Consider the following 24,266-nt stretch of genomic DNA (forward strand, 5'->3'; position numbering starts at 1 on the left):
CTATGTTTTCAACTGAATTTGCCACGTTTTCGTAATAGAACCAACTTATGAATAATAATAACTCCAAATGGAAAATATTCTTTTTCCATTGGTGGGCTGTAACCGTCCACAGACATTAGCCACTACTAATGCCAGAACATCTGTTAACCCATTATACTTTTATTCAGTTTGTAAAGCATTTTTAAAACTCCGTTTCATTCATTACGTGTAAAAAATTACAAACGAAATGACAAAGTAAGGTAATTTTTTTCCAAATAACACAAAGAAAAACCTCTTCCAGTTTATAGCTTTCACTTTGCGATAAGATCAACGTGCGTGCTAAATCAACGTGATTTAAAATTTACCATGCATGCGATATTTCATTTACCTTGAATATTATAGAACTGCGTTGTTCAATGCAAAGTTTAAAAAAAAATCATTTTACCTGAAATTCTTAATATTTTGCAAAAAGCGTTATTACATACAGTGACTTTCCACCTGATGAAGAGAGATCTGTACCTGTTTGCCTTCGAAATCGATTGAGATGTTGAATAAATCTACGCCAAACACAAGGTAGTTCCTTTCTTAATTTTACAGGTATAAGGTATTTTCTCTCTCCTTTTCGTGTGACTTCGTGTGACTAGGAGCAGGTTGGACGTGTAATCGGAAAGACCGGAGTTCGAATCCGGGCGAGGGCATTACTCATTTTTCAAGTCTCTTGTATTGATAAGTCTAATGACTGAATGTCTTCTTGAGAACTTTGACAGCTAGAGAATAGCGGTGGGATATTCTCTTCTCCCATTTTCTTCCCTCTTTCAGTATTGAAGAAGAGTCTCCTTCAAGATTTCTACGAAGCTGCGAAATTTACACTTCTATCTGTAAGATGCCCAAGCTTAAACCTACTACAGGCCGTAACATTTGCCTCTGGACCAAGATAAAAGTAGTGCACTTGGCCTGGTGCTACTGAGAGACAGTAAGATAAGTCATTATGATGCTTTTATACTTACGTTTTTATCTGCCGTTCTGCTTTTAATTAAATAACTGTTTCCAGATACCTCAACTAATCATGTACAACATCTGAGAGAAAAAGGAACACATATTATATGCTGGGCTGGCTGCGTAGGGGTGATTTCTAAGAAAATCATCAAATATCAGCTAGAACCTGGGTTGTCTTTACAATCTCGACAAGGATATCATCGAACACTGATGGTAAGGGATAAAATATCACGTAATTATTCAATAGACAGTCGGGAGGTTAGAGTTGAATTAATTCAAAACGGATTTTCATAACAGTCTTAAGTGCTGAACTTGAACACTAAAGAATTAATGCATAACAAAATTGAAGAATGTAGCGTATTTACTAATTAAAAGTTGCACAAATTTTAGTGTGTAGTAGCATGAAAGCTGGTATCATGAGTTCCAAGGCGTGGTTAATAGAGACCAGCGTAGGTCAGGGGATTTGAACGCAATATTCTAGACGAAAAAGGGTGATAAACAATTTATCAGTCTATAAATAAAGAAATAATTACGAATTTTTTTATAATAAGAAACCAAGTTCGCGATTTCAGTTTCGCTACAATCTTATCAAATAGCTACAGATACCTTCAGCACCTGTCAACAGTTTTGATAAACTTGCTGAGAAAAAGAAAACGCCAGTGTCAATAAGAATGTGTTTCGCTAGAGGGAGCGTATCTTCAATATTATATTTAACCAGTTTTAGAGTACTAAAGGCAGAAAATTCATGAATTTCTGTGGGTTTTTACAATGATCGAGTTCTGAATTATTTTAGTCACACTTTCTTAGGAAGAAATCTAGGGGAGGTCTTCCCACCCATGAAAATTCGATGGATGTTCTTGTAAGCACTTTTAGCATCTGGGCCTTTCTTTTTTTTTAATTTATAAGTCAGGTGACCTTTCCAGTGCTTTGAATACCTAGGGTTATTTAAACCCCCAAATCGTCAAATTCTAAAGTGCTGATACGATAATGGATAGGCAGTTCCTGAGCTTTGTAAAATTTTACCTTATATTGTGATTATTTCGTTAAAAAGTCTATGATTCATGTACTGGTTAATAAATAAAGAATAAGGTACTCTAAAAGGTTTCTTATCGATTCTAAAAATATCCATTCACTACTCCAAATTAATTGTAACATTTTGAGGAGCTCAAATAGCATCAAAGGTAATTAATGAATTCTTTTGCAGATGAAAGTGAATTTTCAAAGCAAACCAGATTTGCATAGAATTGATACTTCACGTAGCAAACGATAGGAATCTAGAATTAAAATCTTCTGACATTTATTGTTCATAAATTTTTAGATTGCATTTTAGTAAGAAATCCACGAATTTTATATCTTCCATTAGGTAATCCATTAGGTCCCATCTAATACGCTGTTATAAAAATGTATAATATTTTACTGAAAACGAAAATAAAATTATCAAGAAATTTCATACGTAAAAAACAAGATAAATTGTTTCTTCACATCTCCAACTAAGGACTTTAGTTTGTTATATTGTTAGAAATTTTGTACATAGACAGATGATTTTAGGGCAATTATATGTGAAATTGTTGTATTTTTCTGTGTAATCCAACACAAGAAATCTTAATAGAGAAGCTATGCCGGAAAAGCAAGAATACAGGAGATAGGTCCATTTAACATTTATGGGTACCTCGGTAGTTTGGCGAGAATCGCATTGCTCACAACGGTTTTGGCAACTTATTAGGTTGCCCAAACGTCAAATTTGGCGACCATTTGTCCGGTCTCTTATCACCGTAATACCTATTGTAATTGAACAAATGTAATTGACCACTATGTTAGCTACAACCGTAATTTGACCGCCATATTGCTTTCCAGTGATTTCGAGAAGCAGAAAGTACTTGAAATATCTCGGCGGCCGGTTGAAAACTATATAAGACGGCAGAGAGCATCTGTTCTTAGTTGTTACTTTTATTGCTGCGACTTGTTAGCATAGTGTGAGATTTTTAGTATAGAGCAGATATTTCCGAATTAGCTTTCTTTTTAGATTCGCTTCGCATTGCGTTGTGTTTAACTTTCTTAGTAGTTTGAAACGTAAATACTGATTGTACTGTGTGATTCTGTGATACCTGGTACGAATATTTCTGAGGAAAATTCCAGAACTCTGAGGCGTTTATTTTGATAAAATAAATTTTATTACTCTACCATCGGGCCTGTGTGCATTCAATCTACAAGGTGTCCATACTTAAACTTGAAATTTGCGAGCAGTCTGTAGCAAAAACAGCAGAATTGCATGAAAATTGAGTAATGGCAGAATGAAATAATGGGAATTTTATCGAGGAGAAAAAACAATGAGTTTAAAAAACCACCACTATATGTCGTTTTTCAATGTGAACTATTGGCATATGCAAATGTCGTAACCATAGTAATCCTATGCGCGCACAACAACCCTATAAAGATACGAGAGGCGAATCGCAGTCATACTCGTTTGCAAGTCGAAGAAGAGGACGTTGAATCTCCAGGAGCGGGCTTTACTGGTGAAATTATTTTACCAAAACGGAGACTCTGATACGGAAGATTTGCGGAAGTTTCGGTTTTTGGAAGCGCCAATCATTAGTCAAGGACTAACCGACATAATTAGGAAATTTGAAGCAACGGGAACATTCAGCCAGGAAGGGGATGAAAGTGTGTTGTAGCACGCAAGTGGAGGAAGACAGATTACAAACCATCAGCAGCACTAGTGTTCGACGTTTTGCAGCATCTGTTGACCAACCTCGTTTCACGGTTCATAAGATTCTTCAAAAGGTCTTACGCTACTATTCCTATAAACTGTCGCTAGTGCAGCAGCCCTTACCAGCTGATCTGGATAATAGACAAACCTTTGCGTTGCGATTTCGTACGCGAGTTGGGCTCCAGGATGAATGTCCATGGAACATTTTGTGAACCGACGAGGCCTACTTTCATATGGAAGGTACGGTTAACACGCACAATTGTCGTATTTGGGCTGCCACAAACCCAGATCAATTCCTACACTCTTCGCATGTAATGGTTTGGTGCGGTTTTACTGCAACCTTCATTGCAGTTCCTTTTTTTTTCGCCGCAGGTCCTGTGACATGCACCGTCACTGGTCAACGGTACGCTTCATTATTAGAGCAATCCGTTATTCTGGCTCTTCAGGCAAGGCGATGTGATACAACCACAGTGTTTATGCAGGATAGTGCTCCTCCTCACATCGCCCGTTGTGTAAAATAAGTGCTCCGCCGCCATTTCGGTGAAGACAGAATCATCAACCAGCAACTTCCTACAGCTTCTCTTCCTAGATCCCTTTGACTTGAATCCTTGCGACTTTCAGCTGTGGGGATACCTCAAGGCCAAGGTCTATCGTGATCCCATCCCATCTCTATTCTACATTAAAGAAAGCACAGAATGCCATATGCGTAACATTCCCCAGTTCATGCTGCTTTCAACAGTCGAACAAACGATTTTATGCTTCCAGATGGTGTCAGACAATGGTGGACATCATATCACTTTTGTAGATTATTTATATGTTCTCAATAAAGCTATGATACACAACCTAGGGTGGTGTTTGAAACTCATTGTTCCCCCCCCCTCGATAAAATTCTCATCATTTCATTCTGATATTACCCAATTTTCATGCAATTCCGCTGTATAGATTTTGCTACATACTGCTCGCAAATTTCAAGTTTAATTATGGACACCCTGTATTACGAAACCGTACGCATGCAAGAAAATATTCACATTTAATGTCACAAAATTTTTTTAGCAAAACGTTTAAGTGATCTGTCATATTGGACAAAAAGTTACAGAAATTTCACATAATTTCTTTATGTCTGGTTTGGAAAAATAGTTAAATAATAAGTTTTAATGCAATCTTCAAGGAAATAGCTCTTTTAAAAGCAATTTTTAATTTATAAAGTCCCCTTTAGTATCCTTGCGTCGTTTACAAGTCCGAAATAATTTTGCCGAGAATATTAAATCTGCTTTACATGTCTTTTGAAAAGTATTGTATGACATTTTTGACAAGTCATTGATAAGTATTTTGAGCCCATTTCTTTCATTTTCCTTTGATTTTCTGTTATGAGATTCTGACTAACCTGCCTGTTATAATGCCAATCGTCTCTTCATTGCTTTGGACAGTTTTGATTTGTAAAGTCTGTTTTGAGATCAATGTGCATCCCCTAAACTCTTTTATTCATTCTTCAAAGCTGTCAATTTCTATCTTCACAATCATCTTTTAGTTTAGATTCCTTTTGAGAATTTTAAACATGTATTGAATATCTAAAAAACACATTCTTCGGTTGTCTTTCTATCCAATTAAAAACTTTGGATATTATTTATAAGACTTTAGAGAAACTATAATTCCCATTGATTAGATTTTGTTTCAAATAGGATTTTCATGTATTTTACACTGAGCTTCTTCACCACTAAGCAAAGGGTTCACTAATTTGCTGAACAAACTAGCTAAAATTGTTGTTTCGGGCGATTTAATAACCATACACTTTTTAACATAACACAAATATGAAAATAATATCAACTGAAATAGTAGTTAAAAATAAACAAAATATAAACAACTGAAGGACAATTTCAGTGATCGGTATATTGTGGGCAAATTCTTTCGGAAAATTTTCTTCCTGTATTTTCTGGATCCAACAGGTTTCCGTGTCGCAAATGTCACTTGCAGTTAATTCAGATTAAACTCTGTCTTTCTTGTTTCTGTTAAATATGAATCCTCTAAAATAGGCTGTTAATCTGTAGAGCTTTGAAACTGAACTACACTTATTCACATCTTGGAGGTAATTTTCCTTTTTTTTATTATTTTAGCCAAATGTCGCTTCCACTAACATTTTAAATTTTGATGAATAATCTTTCTCTATAGTCAAAGGATCAATTTCAAAGTTACAGGGAGGACATTTTCTAAAGTCTGTTGTAACCAGTTGGCGCCTCTAAACACGTTTTCATCGTTTATATAATTTGTTGCTCTACAATTTCTTGATATCACATCCGCTCAACTCCTGCAAACTTCTGGGATAGGATATTTCTCGAGTTTCACTAACTCTGTACGCAACGAAAGGCTACCAATGTTTGGCATTTCCACGGATCCAGCAGAGAGCTACTGTTGAGTCGTTTCACAAGAAGTAATTATCCCTCGTTTGAAAAATGGGTTTTAAAAAGTTGAGTATTCTTGCTAGAATCAATGTTATAAGGTATTTCTCCCGCTTTCCTAGCGTGTCTTCGTGGTGTAGTGGTCAGCACACTCAGCCGGTATTTCAGAGGTCCGTGGTTCGATTCCCGGCGAAGGCGTTGCTAATTTTTCATCTTGCCTGCTTCCAAATAAATCGTAATATCTCTACGGTGGCGCCCAAACTAAAAAAGTGTTCCATGAGGTTTCTCCACACCCAGGATTTGGCAATTGGGTCCCCTAAAAACCCCAGTCGCCGTTTAAAAAGGGGAGTATATATGGTATTTCTCTCGCTTTCCTAGCGTGCCTTCGTGGTGTAGTGGTCAGCACACTGAGCCGGTATTTAAGAGGTCTGTGGTTCGATTCCCGTCGAAGGCGTTGCTAATTTTTCATCTTGCCCTCTTCCAAATAAAATCTAATGTCTCTACAATGTTGCCATCAACTCTTATACGTGACAAAGTTATGCTTTGTTTTGTAGTAGGAATGTGCGACAGCTCCGTATGCTAATTCATTAGCGTCGACATCAGTAAAAATGTGTTATTTGAATTCGGTAAGATTGTTTTGAAATTACCTCTAGGTACTGAAAAAGTTTCCTATTTAGAAAACGTCCCCACACCAATTCTATCATTTAATTTTGAAATCCCCATTTAGCTCTTCATTCCATCCTGCATCTCTCTCCCATAATTCTTGAAATAGAATCTTCATTCGGATTGAATTAATTTTGAAATCCAATCAAATTTTCAAAAGTCTTTATGAATTACTTCGTTATTTTTTTATTGAATTAGATTTGAAATCTTTTAAATTTTCAAAAGTCTTTCCTGAGAAAGTCCTGAGAAAAATAGAATCTTCATTCGGATTGAATTAATTTTGAAATCCAATCAAATTTTCAAAAGTCTTTATGAATTACTTCGTTATTTTTTTATTGAATTAGATTTGAAATCTTTTAAATTTTCAAAAGTCTTTTTGAACTAGTTCGTTATCTTTTATTGAATTAATTTTGGAATCCTTTCAAATTTTCAAAAGCCTTTCTGTATTAGTTCGTTATTTTTTTTCCAGATGCATAGATGCTTCTGATAAAATGAATTTTGCATCTGTAGACCAGTTTCGAGGTTCAGGTACAGAATTTCTTCCCGCCAACAGTTCATCAACATATAAACAATAATTCCAAACTCCTGTATGCTTCTTTCTTCGAGTCCTTGTATTTATTTGTTTGGTATTTTATTGTCGTTTCTATGGGGAAAGGGCTACGTGGAACTCCAAATAAGATTCTTGTAATCCGGTAAATTTTTAGTTCCGCGGATGTAAATTCATGAAACCAGTAGCATCCTCTGATAATCTCGACCGGCTTCCGCTACGAAAATTCGTAAAAAAAGCCATTTCGATACCAAATACGACGGAACCAAGCAATAGACTTCTTTTGTATATAAAAAACATTTATAACAAAATAAGAGAGAAAAATGGTATATATTTTCATTGGGTCAAGGCACATATTGGTGCTGTCGGGAATGAAAGGGCGGATATGCTAGCTAAAGAGGCTGCCCTGGGAGAAGGTGATATTTATGACGCTATTAATGATTCCAGAAGAATTACTCTGAGAAAAATGAAAGCAAGTATAATTGAGAAATGGTCTCGGGAATGGAACGGTTCAAATAAAAATAAGGGTTACTTGAAGATTTTGACCATAAAAAGAAAAATGGTTCTATTTAATAATATAGATACTATTCAAGTTATCACGGATCATGATAGATTCCCGGCCTATTTAAAACTTTTTAATCTCCAAGGCAATGATCAATGCTTGGCTTGCGGGAAGTACGGAAATGCAGCTCATTTTATGGAAGAATGTAAACTGACCGAGAGTGTGAGGACGAGATTTGGAAAAATAAATGAACAAAATATAATTTAAAAAAGGAAATTCTTGAATAGCTATGCAACAGAAATTATGAGGATTGTGAATGAAAACAAGATTATAGGAATAGGACTTTATATATTTTAATCTTTTATTTATTTATTTTATTATTATTATTTTGTTTGTTTGTCTGCGTCGGGTGTGCTGCTTTAACCATGAGGCCGATTATTGTCGGCCAGGAGGGTTGCAGCATACTCGTAAACTAAACTAAACTACTAAGACGGCAGTTTTATTTTTTCTGAAATTTAAAAGTTGTGTCAAAGTGTTAGAACGCAAATCTGGTCCTTTTGAAAAATTATCATTCAAATTAAAACTGTTTATCTCTTTGGCCGAAGCATCATAAGCTACTTTTAAATTTGCAGTTTCACTATTTTTGTTATTGACAAGATGATGGAACATATAATACGATTTATTTTGAAATATTTCTGTTTCAGAATTTATTTCCTCTTTAATGCCTTCAACTACCTGTTCATTATAACCCCTTTATATTCTTCCTAAAGAGATACGTTATTCTTAAGTCTGTTTCTTACTGAGTAGTTTAACACTATTCAGTTTAAGGAACTGTTTTTTGCCATGTTAAAATTACCTTCTAGCTGTAGTTCCTCTATAAATGGTAATCTGCTTTAAAGAACTTTTTTTGCAATATTAAAATTATTTTCTAAATGTACTTCCTCTTCAAATGTAATCGAAGTTTATACCGTTTACCATTAAATCTTACTTCTGTTTCAAATTGCTTCGAAACATCTGAATGGTTCAATGAACTACTGAATACCAAAGTCATCAATATGCCAAAACCTTGTAGAGACATTAGGTATATTTTTAGAAGCAGGAAAGATAAAACAGTAGCATCGCCTTCGACGGGAATCAAACCACGGACCTCTGGAATACCGGCCCAGGGTACTGACCACTACACCACGAAGGCACGCTAGGAAGGCGGGAGAAATACCTTACATACTACCCCTTTTAAAGGGAGACTGGGGATTTTAGAGAATCCAATCGCCAAATCCTGGGTGAGGAGAATCGTCATCCAACACCCTTTTAGTTCGGGCGCCACTGTACAGACATTAAGTATTTTGTGGAAGCAGAAAAGATGAAAAATAGCAACCGCCTTCGCCGGAAATCGAACTACGGGCCTCTGGAATACCGGCCCAGCGTGCAGACCATCACAACACAAAACCACGCTAGGAAAGTGAGAGAAATACCTTATAACCTCTTATTTTTTTTTTTTTTTTTTTTTTTTTTTTTTTTTTTTTTTTTGTTGTTGTTGTTTATTTGACATTCAGTGAGCTCATTAATAATGCTTTTTTGTTTATATTCGTTGCCGCGTTCGAAGGCTGTCGGCGCCAAAAATACACAACCATTTCATTAGGATGAATATTAATTGTTTGATCTTGAACTAAAATACCAAAGTCTTCATAAAGGTTAAATTATTGCTTATCTTTTCGCATCCTCTAAAATTATTTCTAAAAATTGTCATATAAGACTTAATATTCAAATTAACATTTATTATGATTTGAATTTTTAGCATAACTTCTAATTTCTTTTCTTCACCAGAATGTTTAGTTTAAATAGCCAGTATTTAAACTCAGATTTTTGGATTTCAACACAGAGTGTATATTCTGGCTTCGCGTGCACCCTACATGTTAGTTTCTTGCCAGGTCTGATAGTTACGATTATTCGGCTGTCGTTATATCGTTGCTGATAATTTGATTTTCACGCTTCGGTAAAAGTACTGAGCCAGCGTAGAAAAATGTTTAACTGTGTAGTCTTTGACTACTGTTCCACGTTTAACTTAAATTTGACAGTTCTTTTTAGTTTCATCATCATGAGCTGTGGCTAGGGTTCCCACCTCTCCCGGACTTGAGTATTGGAAATTAAAATCTCCCGGCTCCCGGAAGGAATTTAAAATAAATATCGCTCTCCCGGAAAATCAAGTTTCTCGAAAATAACGACACAATGCGCACGGACAAAATGGTTGAGAGCATCGAAAATCACACGACCGCGCACAGCAGCCAAAGAACGTCATGTCAGTACATATTCTTTGCAGCAGCGATCTACGGTGAGCGGTGAGCAAGCGCCTTACGGGATGAGTAGTAGTTTCATGGCGGGGTATCGAGCGCACGCGCCCTCATCTCCCGTCACCCTCTCATTTTCAATCCATTTTTACTTCCTTGTACGAAGTAAAATGGAAGTATTGTAATCGCGAAAAGTTTCAGGCAGCATATTTCAACGAAAATATCCATTTTGACCGGTATCGAATGCAATTTAACAATGTTTTTGCGTGATACCTGTAAGTAAGGACAGAATAAAATACTCTTTTCCTTCAAAAAAATTATAAAACTGCTTTAAAATTAATTCTGAAGAGAATTTTTCGTGGTGTCTGTACGAACGTATGCACGTACGTACCTATCTCCCATAACTCAAAAACGAGTAGCCTCAGAACGTTGCAATTTTGTATATAGGACTGCTATAACATGTAGATCGTATTTTGGTTGCAATCGGCCGCACCAAACGTATACAAACATATTTATATATATATCAACTCTGTTACCGGCTCAGTGATCTAAGTTTCTTTACTCTTATATGTTTGTAAATTGTACACTTTTTGCTTTCAAAATGATTGAATTGGTTAAGGTTTCCGGTTAAGGTTTTTATGCCTTTATTAAATCTGTATGCAAAATTTTAGAATTATCAACAATTTTAAAGTTGTTTAAGTGCCGCTAAGCCTAATACTTTTCTTGATATCGGCCATTGCTCGTTTACATTTGAAACAGCAGGATAGTGGATTTTTTGCCAATCTAGAGAAACTTAGCTTCGCAACAACAAAGATAACGCCTTCATTTATTATTGCCAATTAATCATGCTTAATCCTTTCTGGAATTTTTTCGAGGAAATAAGTGTTTAAAATTTACTTCGTAATTTTTAATACAGATATTTTGAGTTTTTATGTATTTTTGCTTTGTCGCGAAGTGAGAACTGAATTAATTGCATGAGAAATACTCAATCGTCTGTGAAAAACGGTTTCTTTTTTGTTTTCTTTGCTTAATTTCTTTTATACATTGTTCTAGCTTTATTATAGTATTTGAATAGAACATGTGGCAACGATTAGATATTTCTTTAAATGATGTAAATTTTTTGCATTCTTAGTTATAATATGAACGAAATATAATACTGTTAAGTGAACCTAGCGCCAAAATGTCGCTGTGATAAACAAATAAAATGAATTTTAAAGAATAAATTTATTCAACTGTGGTTTATGCGCTGTCGGCGAAGTAGATTTAATTCAATCCAATACGTTTAAATGAAATGCAAGAAAAAATGCGTATAATTTAATATTCCGTACAAGGAAGTCATGTTGTGTACACATCAGATTTTTTATTTAGCTAGCTATCCACAAACAAGTGCGTATTTTGAAATTATTTAAATGCTTTCATAATAATGTCCAGTGAAAAAAAAACTGGTTCTGCAAGTGAACAAGTGCCACAAAGAAAGACAAAATATTCGACGTCGTTTCAAGACAAGTGGTTAACTCAATTTGATTAGCTTATAAAGAGAGACAACTTTAACGGAGAATGTAAGGATGTTAGAGCTTTAACTGTACATTCCTAAAGCAAGAAACACCAGTCGTTAATATTAACCCCTTGGGTACATTTGACGTCTGAGACACGTCATTCACTTTTTTTCCCCTAGGATCGGTTGACGTGTCTAAGACGTCAAACCAAAAATTAAACTCTTGGGTATACATTTGACGTCTGAGAGACGACATTCACTTGCTTTCCCTAGGAGCGGATGACATGTCTAAAACGTTATTTGAGGTTATGCCCAATTCTGCTCATTTCAATGTAGCTTGTATCAGTCATAATAGAAGAGGCAATTACAGTAATTCGGTAAACATTATTTGCGACACACTGCCCCATTATGTCAAAAACAAGGAATGTATTTTATGATAGTGATAGCGAAAGTGACTTTGAGAAATCTAAAGAAGAATTGTTTAGTGATCCTGAAATTGACAATTACAATGAAATACAAAGCGAAGGTGATAAAGACGATATTGAACTAGAAAATGATTACAATTGTAATATAATATCAAGGTTTCGAAGACGCTGAAGACGTCTATCGAGCAGTGATAGTGAATCTTCTCGTGAAGCAGTATCAGAGGAATGGATTTGGGAAGAAGAAGAAAATGTAGCCGATATAAAAAGTTTTTCTGAAATATCTGGAATTAATCCTTTGAGCCTGCGTAGACTAGGTAGTAATCCTACGCCTTTAGATGTTTTGAAAGAAGTCTTGAATGAAGATTTTTGGGACACTGTAGTAGAAGAGACGAATAGGTATGCCAGACAAGGGATACAAAAAGAAGATTGCGTAAAAAAAAAGGTGGTTTCCTGTAAGTTCTGATGAAATGAAAGCTTATATTGCATTATGCATCTTGATGTCGCACATGAAGAAGCCAAAAATTCATATGTATTGGTCAAAACGATATGCAATAAGCACTCCAATTTTTGCCAGCAGTATGGCACACGATAGGCTTTTGTTATTTCAAGCTTTCTACATTTTACGGATAATGAAGAGGAAAATAAAGATGACAGAATAAGAAAGATTAGAAATATAGTGGATTACCTAAATACTAAATTTTGTTATATTTATACTCCTAAAGTGAAGTAGCTATTGATGAATCGCAACCAAAAATTATATCCGTTCCACATGCAAAAATTTTCTCAAATAAATCCGTATCCAAGGGGTTAAATAGGGATTCGTTGCAATCGGTTTCGAACTTTTTCGTGAAGAAATCTTCAGAACAGGACAATATATAAGCAATTAAAATTACTTCAGTCTATCATAGAATTAATGACCATCGTAGCTTTAATAGCCAGGATTGCACAAATTGTATAGCACTCTATTACCTGATTCGTCTTTGACAAAAACGATTTCTTATGGTAGAACAAAATGTACAAGTATTTGCGAGAGTGTGCTTGCTCCCGCAGCTCAAAAAATACTTGTAAACGAGATTAAGGAGGCAGAGGTTTTTTTCAGTTTCGACCTGATAAAGTTTTTTTTTTCTTCCGAAAATGGTTTTTCCTCTCCCGTATTTTGATAGTCAAGAGGTGGCAAAGCTAGCTGTGGCTGATATTGTTAGCACAAGAGAATGTGTTTATTTTCTAAATTCAGTTTAAATAAAAAGTTACTTATATCTCCTCAAGACTATGGGTTACTTCAGACCTAGAGATAAGTCGCTTTACATCTATTGGAGTTGTTGGGCTAATTACCAGTTTCAGATTAAGTAAAACCCCACTCACTGTGGGGACTTTTGTAAGAGTGTAGGGATTTATATTAACTTTTGCAATTGAACTCTTGTATCTCCTAATAATTTTTCACCTGTATTGCGATTTCTAAATGTATAAACAATTTAATTATCTTCTCTAATAACTAAATGTTTACTTATCTACTAACGATTTCACGATAAAGAAAAGCGCATTATCAAGTAATACTCGAATGAGTTTCGAGTTTAGGGGTTACAATTTTAAGGCGTTTTAATTTTCACTAAGCACGTTTGTAATATAACTGAATCTGAATTTTTTACTTGCTTGCAGTGTGATTGATACATGCGAAAGTAGTATTATTTGGGATTTAGTGCCACTCTTTTTTATATTATTACTTTGATTCGGTGATATTTCGGTTTTAAATTAATTTTATTGATGCAAATATTTTGATGTTGATCATCAGAAATACATTTTCTGCATGGATTTAATTTTGATCTGAAATTAACACTCAAATGTGATTTTTAGCTGTATTTGAAGCAATGACCTTTCGCTTTTAGTATGTTTCGTGTTTCAGCAGACGAAAGAACTTCTTAATGAAATGAATAGTGGTTCAAGCAGCAGGGTCGAGTACAGCAAGGTTTATTAGACCTTTTGGTGTGGGCAACCCCGTAATATTTTGTAGGACCCCGCAAATTCGACGCACGCGTGAGTGAAACTGTCACTTGTAATGTAACGTTCTATTGCAGTTTTGGGTAATTAACTTTAATTCTTAAAGTAAAAGGAACCTTTCTATTATAAAATAAAATCTGTCGAAACGATTTCGTCTTTTCTTTGTCTATATTGACCTTTATCTATTTTCAGATACATTATATAAAAATATTTGGTAATTGTAAAATTATTACAATAGGTTAAAGAAATATCAATATTGCTAAAATATTTAGTGATCCCCTACTGCAGGTCTCGCGATCTCAACTGGAGTCACGACCCACAGTTTAAGAAACTCTGACTTACAGAATACACAATTAAATTTTACACCGGTTGAAAATCCAGCTGTCATTTGATTGCTTTTTAGTTATTTCATCTTTAAAATAAATTGCTGGAAATCGTCATATTTTTAGATTTCTTTAAAAATTTCTTTGAAATAACCTAAAAGCTTCGCGACATTCCGTTTCAACTTTTTAAAATTCAACTAACTCCAAAGTGTCAAATTCTGTTTTTGATTTCCTTTTCCTATTGTATTCTAAAGCTATCTCTTCCGGAATCAGTTTCGTTAAAATTAGACACAGTAAACGATTGCAACTTCCCGTAACTGCATTTAAGATTCCAGGGATCTAATATTAGTTTCTGTTTTATCGTATAATTTTAGAAGAGCTAAGGTGTCAGACGCACGCTTAACTAGATTTAGGCTTAGTAACTTCATCTAATAACTATTAATTACGCCCGAAACGTTCTTTTTTCAAAGTGAAGCTTTTATTATAATTTTCGTTCTTTAGAGTAAATCCTTTTATTGCATCAAAGCAATCCTTTTATTGCATCCTTAACAAACCTTTCAGGTATAACAATTTTTCAGCTTTAGATAAGCTTTCGTTTTCTGTGAATGTAATTTTTAATCTGAATCCAAAAATTAAGCAACATACTTGTATCGCCGCAATGTTTTGAAATACTTAGTTTCGGAAGTTTCAGTGTTTTGATTTAGAAGCAACGTTAGCTCTACTCTTCCAAACCACCTTCCGAACTATCCGAATTAATACCTACGCTTTCATTTGATTTAGATTTTTTTTCAAATACCTAGATAGTTACCATTTCCATTTAATTACTTGTTCCTCATATTCTTCGTTACCTGTTATTTCGGTTTCAGGTTCTTTCAATTTAATCAAATAATCTATGCTAGTATTTAATTCGCTTAATTTAACATTTTTATCGAGCAATTGTTCATTTAATTCATTTAGCTCATCGATTTTGCCTTCTATTTCTAACTGCTCGTTTTAAAGAATAGTTTCTATTTTTGTTATAATTTTAGTCATTAGACTTTGAATCGTCGTTCGGTTCTTTCTTAATAATTCAAGCTTCATAATCCGCTTGATTCAAACAGAAATATAAACATTTTATTTAAAGACAAGCAAGTGATGAGCCTGTCATTATAAACCAGTTTCTTTTCCCACTGATAAAAATATTAACCCATCATTCTTTGCGCATAGCGCCATCTATGCATAAACATTCTCTACCAGTAATAAAGTAAATGATTTATACAAAAAATGAAAATCAATAACCTTGTTGAGACATTAGGTTATTTTGAAGAAGGAGAGATGAAAAATGAGTAATACCCTCGGTGGGACTTGGATCACGGATCTCTCGAATACGCGCCGAACGCTGTACCACGATGGCATGCTAAGAAGGCAAGAGAAATACCTTATATACTCCCTCTTTTAAAGGGCGACTGGGGATTAGGGGACCCAAACGCCAAATTCTGGTGGTGGAGAATCATCATCCACCACATTTTTTAGTTCGGGTGCAACTGTAGAGACATTAGGATATTTTGAAGCAGAAGAGATGAAATATGAGTAATACACTCGCTCGGACTCGAACCACGGACCTGTCGAATAAGCTCCGAGTGTGCTGACCACTACACCACGAAGGCATGCTAAGAAGGCAGGAGAAATATCTTATAACATTTTTGGTAAAATATATCGCAAACATACTTTACATAACATTCAACGAAATTTCTGAAATGTAATTATATGTTCTTCTCCCTTCAGCATCCCATACTTATGTGAAACGACTTTTCGGTTTTAATGCATAGTAAGCCCAACTATCATTCAACCCTGAAAAACGTTGAAGACGCTTTACATCAAGCATTGTCAAATATAGCATAAAGGTATAATTTGTTACGTAGCAAAAATGTAATTTGTTACGTAGCGTAAAATAAGCCCATCCCTCTCATTAAAACGCCATTTTCTTTCATTAAATTTTGTATACTTGAAAAAATCTTAAAACTACTACTTCTGATATGTATATTGTTTTTATCCAAAGAAATTAATTATTAATGGGAAAATATTCGCTTTGATAGCTTCATTTTACATTGAATATCTGGGGTCGCGAAAAAAGAGACTTCCATGCACGTACACTCAACGCTATTTGCTAAAGTATGTTGCAACCAAACATGCGCAATTCAGATGCTGTTTTAAAAACCACTGAATTTTGTCTTTAGGCTTAATTTCAACGACTGCAACAAAAATTGTTCTTGTTGTTGTTGCCGCTAGTTCACTCTTGTCTCACCTATAGTCAGCCCAAGCCCAAGAAATTCTTTGTGCCAAAGAGCGAAAGTTTACGCCTGTCGTTGCCAACAGCCTTGAGCACCTTACAGGTGACAGTGCGATTCAGCTCAGATCAGCCCCCAATTTTGATAGATAGCAATCCGGTCTCACATAAAGAGACACCCAGGAGTAAGACAGTTACTATTGAAGATTGGGCAGGAATCAGAAGTGCAGTGGATGAAGTGACAAAGATCCTACCCTAAAGATTGCAATTTTTCCAATAAGAGTTTAAATTTTCTCAGTAGAGCAGGTTGCTTAATGAAGAAGCGCATGAATGGTGCATTATCAACTGACAACCGCATGTGCCACGCCTCTGTGAGTGGGCATGCTGTTATGTAATGACCTGGAGTACCAGCCTCGCTGCACGCAGAGGCCACTCCTCCACAGGTGATGACAGGTGACAGCAGGATCCGGACACCTGGAAGGCTTTTACTGACTATTCGGGTATCGTCCGAATCGCGCAACTGTCCAGAAAAAAGAATATTGCCGAACAGAGGCAGATGGTGGAAGACAGGCGTATTGCGGATTCCTACAATACCAATGCTTATTATACAATATAAAGATACTTACGTCAAAAAGTGCTGTTACTGTGCTGAATTACCACAGTAGTAATACACCGTTTTACATTATATATTAATAGTGCACTAGTTTAATAGTCGACGCAGGGACGATAAATTAATACTTACAATAATAATATTTCTTGAACTCTACAGACATTGCTGAGTGGTATCAATGCGCATTGTATCTTAACCTATAACTATGTATATTAATGTATATTATACATTAATATAACATTACATGCATACATACAATACATTAATACATACATAACATAAGCGGTGCATTCGATATATTAATACATTACACAGTAATAGTGCACTCGATATATTAAAACATACAATAATAAAAGTACCTAAACTCTACAGACATATTGGAGAGCAATACCAATGCGCATTATGCAACGTATTAGCTATATATATTATACATCAATAACACATGCATGCGTCCTGTACATTGATGCATACATAACATAAAAGGTGCATTCGATATATCAGTGCATTATACATAACTCATTATACATTAATAGTGCACTCGATATATTAATACATTTAATAATAAAATTTTTTAAACTCTACTGACATATTGCAGAGCTGTACCAGTGCACATTATGCAGCTATTAATGCTGGTGACAAACATCTCACACGTGTAGAAATAACAAACGTCCTCCGACACCTTTCAAAAAAGAATGTTTGTGGCGCAGATGGAATAGATTATAATCTAATCAAACACGTTATCAGTTTCAAAAATGAAGCGCTTAACGCCACAGAAATTTAATCGCAAAGAAATCAAAGACAGCAACGTCGACTTCAGGCAGGCAGAACACGTTCTGAATTCATCTTCCAAATCCTTCCTTTAAATACTAACTTCTTTACACTTGATTGTTTACATTCTGACAAGAAAGTGTGAGTTGAAAGCAAGAGCGATAGGAAAGGCTGCTTCAAAGTAAAATAATTGTTAAGTAAATTAAATAACTACCCACACATTAGGCTTTCTTTCAGCGCTGTTTTATATTTCATATGATTTGATAGGCTTTATGAAGATTTGAGAATGTTCACATTCTTTCTACTTATATGTCATGTTAAAAAGTTCTTTGCTTTACTTTATTTCGGCTTATGAAAGGTTTTATAAAACGGTTTATTATACTTTCATAAATTTGTATTAGTTCATCATTTCTTACTAAGAAACATCCAGTAAATCTAACAAAATTTGACTTTTAGATATATGTCCAGTACCTAATATACATTTTCCCAAAATACTTTCATTTCCCTTAACTGTCTTTCCTAAAGTTAATTCCCCTCTTCACTCATCTGTTGCAGTAATAACGTTTCTATTTCTGCTGCAAGGCCAAAGACCAGTTAAGATAGCTTGATATATTTTTCTTCTCCAAGGTTTCCTCGCCTACATATCTTATTTTCTTCATTCTTTCCCTCTTCCTCCATTTAGCTCTGATGTTTCGGCTGATTACATTCTGATTGGATTTTGTACCCATATGTTTATTAATTAATACAATTGTAATTCAAGCGTATTTTATTTATACTGAATAAAAATTGGTAACTTTTAAGGATAGATTTTACGTCCTTGTACAAAGTAAAGGAAAGATAGCAATTACGAAAAATTCCGGGTATCATATTTCAAAGGAAATATCCATTTTGACGGCTACCAAATGAATTTAACGATGTTTCTGCGAGGCATCTGTACATAAGGACAGAATAAAGCACTATTTTTCCCCAAACGCATTAGAAAATTGATTTAAAATTATTTAGAAGAGATTTTCTGTGACGTACATATGTATGTATGTATATCGCATAGCAGCCACATTTGTTTACATATGAAAGTTAGCATAATAATGAATAAAGTCAGTTTCTGCACTTTCAACGTTTTTTTGCCGAGTGGGTCCAAAAATAAGCTTTCGGTTTTGCGCATCAAAAAATCTGCCTTGCCTGCTGGCTGAATTACTTGTTTTTGTGTAGAAGCAGTAATTCTAATTGAAAAATCTTTTTTTTTCATTGTTTTAACTGTATTTGGAGTTTTATTTATTTATTTATTTATTTATTTTTTCTTTTCCAATTTTTAATGAAGATATTTTGATGTTTCATTCATTTTTGCCTTACCGCGAAGTGAGAATTGAATTAATTGAATGAGAAATCTATCTCTGATGAAATTCGAGGAAATAAATTTAGGTGAAATGCATCAAAAAATGCTTATAATTTAATATTATGTACAAGGAAGTCATACGGTGTCAGCATCAGATTTTTTCTATTAGTTTTTGGATTTATCATTATCTCAGACTATGATATATTTATTTACACATGTCTTAGTGTCTGTAGTTTGAACCCTTTTATTTTCTTATCCCTTCTATAACTTGTAAGGTCTAAATTATGTAATATTAATTCAAAGTCTTTCAAACCCTATTAGATTCAAAAGCAAATTATCGTTTCGCTTGAAAATGTACAATAAAGTCTTATGAAGGTTTTAAATAAACAATTTATTTAAGCTTAAACAGCACAGAAAGCCCAACTTTTGAATCTACTCATAAATTAAAATATAAAATAACGAATTGATATTAAAATATTGGTGCGTTCTACGGATTGGTGGATTTGAAGTAGTTGATGTCAACGCTTGAAAAATCAAAACGCAATTAATTCGTTAGTATCACACAGCACCGTTCCAAAGACGCGTTACAGTCGTCGAAAATCTACGATAAACACGCTGAAACAATCCGCAACACAGCCTTTAGGGTATCAGGCTATAACGGTGAAGACAGCTTAACGACAAAGCACTAAAGTTCAGCTCCCGACTCGCTCGATCCCTCTCAAGCTAATCACTGAACTCAGAGCACTACTACTGAACTCAGAGCACTACTACTGAACTCAACACACTGAAGATACTCTTCACGATAAACTCGATACTACTCTACGCCGCGCAAAGGCAGGATATTTATAGCTTCTGTCCTGCCTTTCAGAATATTCTCGGGGAAACCAATAAGAATTGGTTCTGAAATGTTCTCTCTCAGTCTATGGCATATCGCCGATTTTTGTCCTTAAATGGTGGCAGATGGGCGATCTCACGCCAACTGTGGCAACCCTGCCTTTCCTTGCCATTTTTGGCAACCCTAAATCCTCTTTACGGGAAAGCTATCTTACCGCAGCAGGATACTTCGCAACAATATCATAAAGTTGAATTTACAATTTTTAAAAAAGGATCGTAACTTAAGACTACACAAATGTGGTCTAACTAATTTTAACAGAGCGATTTAACATCGGCTAGCAAGTACTTAATGCCGGAATATTAACTGGCAGTGCTGGGTTTTAAAGCTAAAGCTGCGAGGGTCTCTGTCAGAAGCTCTAAATCTAAAACATAGAAAACACTCGTCTTAAATGCTCTTTAATGTCGTTTTTATCCTGCTGAGTGTTAATGAAAAGGGGAAATTATAGTAAAAATCCAAATCATACTGTCATGTATTCCTCTACGATTAACCAATTAGTTGCCTCCTAAACGCGGCGAAGAACCAGCAAGAGAGAGAGTCAGTTGAAGGTAGGAGATGCCACCGAGATATTCTGTAGAAGTGTTTCCATCCAAGTTTGAGTTTCGTTTTTAGCCTGTGTGACTGATACAATTTTGTAAGATGTTGAGAACATCTGGGTTAAAATAGTTAAAACCATGGTTGTTTCTCTAACTATAGTTTCTCTAAATATTCCTGCATATAAAGCAGTGCGGAAAAAAAATAAATCTGAATTCCTTTCAGATTTTCTATTCCGACCAAAGGAACGTTTTTATCTTTTATGCATATATGCAGGTTTCGAGAACATTTGGACTAATGTTCGTTTCGGCTAAAAATATTTAAAAACAGCCTATCTTTAGAATTTCCATTGGACATTCTCGCGCGCTGGAGATAAAGATAATTTACTCCGTACAATGTCTTTTTACTGCTCACTTTGAAACCGTTGAGTTTTTTTGATCAGATTTTCATTAAAGTTTGCAAAATACGAAATGCATAATAAACCAAATTCGAAATTCAAGATTCGCGTGTACAGGTGTCCATATTCGGATGGAGGACTATGTTATTCAAAATTTGATGGCTCTAGGTACAGTTGTTTTTTCACAATGAGAGAAATATACATACATTCATGCAGATTCGTCAATACCTAATTTCCTTAAATATAATTAGGGGGTAATACTTGGTGGCAACAATTTGAAAAGTGATACAACCGTTTATAGCGATTCGGCGCAAATTGCCGTTTCGAGACTAAAGTATCCCATCTAGGCTAACCCCCTTTGGGCTAATAATAAAAGGAAAAACCTTAAAATTAAATTTATGTGAGTTGTAGTATATTCGCTATTCTGGAAAGGACGACAAATATACAAATTTGTTAGTTAACAAAAAATACCTGATGAATCTACCTCTTATTTCTTGATTTTATATTTATCTCGAATCATTTTATATCACTCACTCAAAGATAATCTTCACACATTCCTGTTCCTTTCCTCCAGCTTTTATGTGAGGTATCTCTATTACTTTTCATTTCACAGTGATTTCCAATTCCACTTCTATAATAAAATTATATAGACCAGCCTTTTGGTGTCTTTACCGAAAAGTGCCGTTTTTAACAACAAAATTCGTATCACACTTTGTAGGGTTTCCCTTAGTTTGCATAACAAATTATTTTAAGTTCGGTGCCTTTCCTGAACCTCTCATTTTCCCCTCACATATCCTCGCCAGAAAGCAACTTTAAAGTCAAGGGAAGTGAGCGCGGTTGTTCAGTCAGCTTTGTTTTAGCTAGCCTTAAATTAAATTGTTAGTCCAGCACTACTATTTAGCTTTGAATTTATTGTAATATTATTCTTAAGTACCACCGCAAGTCGTCGATGTTATTATAAGTACGAAGTACGCGCACTTGTATTAACAGTTTGACGAATAATAGTATGTTTATTTTATGATTCTTCTGCGCTGGTATTATTAACGCTTGTGCGAGAATTTGTCAGGTTTTTTAGTAAGGTTATAAGGCATTTCTCTCGCCTTCTTAACATGACTTCCTGGTGTAGTGGTCAACACACTCATACGAGGTCCATGGTTCGAGTTTCGATGAGAGCATTGATCATTTTTCATCTCCCCTGCTTTCAAAAAATACCTAATGTCTCCACAGTGTCGCCAGAATTATAAGGGTGATCGATGATAATTCTCCCTCCCCAAGATCTGGCGATAGAGTACCCTAATCTCCAGTCGCCCTTTATAAGGGATTATATAAGGTATTTCTCCCGCCCTCAGCATACCTTCGTAGTGTAGTGGTCAGCACGCTCGGCGCGTATTCGAGAGGCCCTTGGCTCCGGTCCTGGCGAAGGCGTTTATTACGTAATTAATCAACTACCGTTGATCGAAGTTGTCAGAATCCACTGACGTATGCAGGTTCTATTTATATACACTAAAAAAGAACAAGAACAAAAATTCATTTACCTGTTCTTATGCATTGTTGAATCTGACGGGATGTTTCAGCTGGCAGTCTTCTTTACAGAAAAACCACAATTGAATTTCTTGACATCACATTTTATTTACATGAAACATTCAAAAGGAAAAAATTAAGATTTAAATACATTTTCTTGTACAGCCTCTCATTTTTTCTTATGACTGTACGAAAACAATTTATCCGTCTATCACATGGATTCGAAACCGAACTATCTACTGTTTACAAAAAAGAATTAAAAAAAAAAATAAGTTTTAATTTCTCTCACTAATGGGACCTCTGGCGCCCTCTAGCGGGAGAAAGCCGCTTTAGATGAACATTTAACATACTCCCACCTTTAATTTATGGTGGAAGCCAGAAATTAAACATTAAAATTAAATTTACATCATTATTCAAAAATAATAGAATGAAATAAAACTAATATCAATGAAAATTTCAAGCCAAAAAAAGCCAAAAATGTTAAAGTTCTAAAATTGAGTTGTAAAAGGTGTTCATACAGTTCATCAGCTGGATTACTGGGTCGTCGTTCTTAGATATCTCCAAATGGCAAAGTTTACGAATCGCTCGTACAAAAGTTCCTGAAGAGGTTTTTACCTCTGCCACACGTGTGCAATCATCTCTACTTGGAAACGATTTTGTGACTTTGCCTATTGGCCAGTTTAGTCTCTTTCGGTTGTCTAGTTCAATTATTACTACATCACCCGTCTGGATCACTTGAGCCTTTTCTCTTGATTTTTGAACGAGATTTGCCAAATATTCTTTTCGAAATCTATTTCTCAATTGATCTTTTATATTTTGGGATTTCCGGTATCTTTTTTGAAGTTTCTGGAAATTAATTTTCTCTAGATCAGGTATCCCAATTTCTTGGATGTCTTGAATAAAAGATGATGGAGTCAAAGGAATAAATTTATCAGATTCTTCTGAAATATATGTAAGAGGTCGATTATTCGTTACAGCTTCAACTTAATATCGTTGAAAGGTCTTAAATTAAGTGATGATCTACCAATTGTTCTTAGAAAAAGATTTTTTACTCTGCGAATAAGCCGTTCAGCAGAAATAATCCAAAATGTTTCTCGCAGGATGGAACCAACAGTCTGGAGACCAGCATGGCAATTCTTTAAATGGCAGTCTGGTATTAAACAATTTACTACGTGATGTTTTGATGGCAACAAAATTCGATATTTGAACGAAACTTCCTCATCACGTTCTAACAACTTGGTTTTCACTCGTATTATGTTATTTTGATCTTTCACAACAACAAGACCTTTGACAGAACCTGAGACATCACCAAAATTTTCTAACTGAATTCTTGACCAAAGGAACTTCTCTGCCTCTTTCTTTTCTTCGATCGAGAGCTCAAATGGGAAAAATAATTTCTATTTCTACATTTGGATATGAATCTTTTCATCCAACAAATAATATTTACAAATCTGTAAAATTTCGAAATTCTCTCATAATTAATTAATTGATTTACTTTTTTACAGGTAAATAATGATATTGCAGTTTTCTTTCTTTCTGACATAACTAAATCTTCATTAGGAACCTGTTCCGATTTGGGCCAATTATTTTCTTCGTCTTTTAACCATTTTGGTCCCTCCCACCATCTCGTCTCGA

General features: G+C 34.9%; 1 protein-coding gene across 3 annotated transcripts in view; it reads right to left on the reverse strand.

The window, feature by feature from the left end:
* Positions 1 to 24,266, reverse strand: part of LOC118196210 (uncharacterized) — a 213,962-nt gene that overhangs the window by 121,857 nt on the left and 67,839 nt on the right. Inside the window, exon 1 of one of the 3 annotated variants that reach the window (XM_035367631.2) lies at positions 22,646 to 22,820. The exons of the other annotated variants lie outside the window; for them this stretch is intronic. The gene's annotated coding sequence lies outside the window, so the exon portion shown is untranslated. Of the gene's footprint in view, positions 1 to 22,645; positions 22,821 to 24,266 lie in introns of those variants that run through there. 3 annotated transcript variants of the gene reach the window in all.

This window comes from Stegodyphus dumicola, chromosome 2, assembly GCF_044657685.1.
Source record: "Stegodyphus dumicola isolate Sdum_Otavi_A_Nest chromosome 2, ASM4465768v1".
NCBI lineage: Eukaryota > Metazoa > Arthropoda > Arachnida > Araneae > Eresidae > Stegodyphus > Stegodyphus dumicola.